At 37.6% G+C, this 2,340-nt stretch overlaps 1 non-coding gene across 1 annotated transcript; it reads left to right on the forward strand.

Moving 5' to 3' along the window:
* Positions 1-594: 594 nt before the first annotated feature.
* LOC122072399 lies at positions 595-697 on the forward strand. The gene has a single exon (XR_006138417.1). It is a non-coding gene; the product is annotated as a U6 spliceosomal RNA (small nuclear RNA).
* Positions 698-2,340: the final 1,643 nt, after the last annotated feature.

The raw sequence follows: 2,340 nt of genomic DNA on the forward strand, positions 1-2,340 counted from the left end.
TTATCTTACTATAGGCCAACCATGGTTGGGTTAACCGTTATTGGTAGGGTTAATCGTTACAAGATCAGCCATCTCAGCCTGGATAATGATCGGCCTACCAATGGCAAGCAGGTCCACATCAGTAAGGAAATCAACTAACTAGCCAATAGGAGAAACCACCTACCTCTATATAAAGAACACTTAATAGATTTTTAGGGTAAGACTCTCATAACTCTACCAACCTTTCCTTTCTTACTCATATGGGAATTGACTTAGGTATCGGAGCCTCTATCCTGGAATCCCCTCCAGGCTAGTTTCTAATGTGTGTTTTGCAGTTCTGAACTGAGCAAGAATCTATAATCGCAAAGACCATTAAAGCAACATCTATGCTTGCGAATGAGAGAACCCTAAGCAGAAAGCCACATTTTCTATTTCTCTCTCCCAATGTTTAAATAAGGCCCCCATTGGTAAACTCAGGTCCAGCCAGAGGAAGCACAGATCCCAAGAGTGGGTTTGGCATCTCGGCTGGGGACTATTTGGCTATAAGATAGTTCCACATCGTTAAGCCACAAATATTTTGCCCACTTCATGAGATAAGAGTTCGATGGGCGTATTGTCTCTTCGGAGACATCCGATAAAATTGGAACGATACAGAGAAGATTAGCATGGCCCCTGCGCAAGGATGACACGCACAAATCGAGAAATGGTCCAAATTTTTTTTCCATTTTTTCGCTTCGCTTAATTCTTCCCCCAATTTTTTTTGTTCTTCTTTTGATCTGTTATTTGTTTCTGTTTTTCGATTGATCTTCTTACGAACCCCATTTCGTTGCTGAAGATTGAACTTTAAACGATTCAGTCTCTCTTGCGTTCGGGTATGTTTGAACCTATAAATCAATTGGGTTATGCTGAATTTATTCTAATTTTAGTTCAGATTTTGATTCTTCGTTTTGGCAGAAGATCAGGTTTTGTTTCTATTGCTTCATGATTGAGGAGAATCTTTGTTTATAGTCTTTCATATATTTGTTCTGTGTACTATTTCTCTCGCCAGATTCTTTTCAAGCTTATTATTCCACCTCCTCCCCCGTTCTCCCTCCCCAGTCCCCCAACACACAGGCACATAGTTGTGGAGCTTGATAGCGTCTGAATATGGAAATCCAACTATGGAAGATGAAGTATTTGATGTAGCCTTGTTCAAGAATGAGGGAGGTAATTTCGGTACCTAAAAAAATCGTCTGCAATTCCGATCTCGTACAATTCCGTGAAATACCACCTTAAGGGGGTGACACGTGTATTGATACCAATGCAATGGTCCAGATCTAATTTAAATGCCTCTTCACTGATTTAAGGTTTTATTAGTTGTACCAGATCTGGACCATTGTATTGGTATCCATACACGTGTCACCCCCTCAAGGTGGTATTTCACGGAATTGTACGAGATCGGAATTGCAGACGATTTCAACCCGGTGTTCCTTTATAGGTTTGAGTTGAATTAGATTGAAAAATTAGTTCATATTCGCACACGAACTTTGTGAATAGAGGTTTTTATCAAACATGAATACAAGCCAAATGGTGATAGTTTTTACCATTTCCTTTTGATTTTGGAAAAAGATTTATAGAATTTTGTGAAGTTGGAGGTTTCTGGTTTACTCTCTTCTTTCTTCGATCAGTGTGTTTAAGGTGCAGAATGTGCTTTCTGAAGTTTTGAGTTTCAGAGTGAAGTTTTGCTTGCTCTATAGCTTTTCCATGAGGAATAGTTTTGTAGATTGAATCATAAACATGAGGAATAGTTTTGTAGATTGAATCATAAACATGGGACATCTGATTGAATAGACATGTTGCTAAAGAAAAAATATAATAGGTATTAAGGGGGCCGGAAGAATACAAAAAGGAGAAAAGTTTACTGCCTCAAAAAAATTGATCTGAAAATGAGATGAGTTACATAAAATTTTTTTATGGAGTGGGGGATATGGCAAGGCAGGGGAGGGTATCCAAATTATATCAATGTGGCAGTAACGGGGCTGATAATATCAACAAACCAAATCCTTGAAATGCTTAACTAATCTTGGAATTACATATGAACTTGGATGCAACTCTTGAGTGCTGTTGTGACATGGAAAAAGGAAAATTTGGATGAAGTCTATGCTGGTTTGCCACTCATCTTTTAACTTGCATTTTATTTTTGTTATCAATTTGTTAGGTTTTCTTTTTCCATTTTTATTTCTATTATTTCTGCTCTGTATTTTTAATCACATGTTCCTGTCTCTGAGGAGAATAACATTAAATTATAAACCATCATTATATCTCCTACTTCTGATTCATACTATCATTTCTATCAATTCCAGAACTGGTAATTGTCCTTAA

The sequence above is a fragment of the Macadamia integrifolia genome, chromosome 2 (assembly GCF_013358625.1).
Source record: "Macadamia integrifolia cultivar HAES 741 chromosome 2, SCU_Mint_v3, whole genome shotgun sequence".
Taxonomy (NCBI): Eukaryota; Viridiplantae; Streptophyta; class Magnoliopsida; order Proteales; family Proteaceae; genus Macadamia; species Macadamia integrifolia.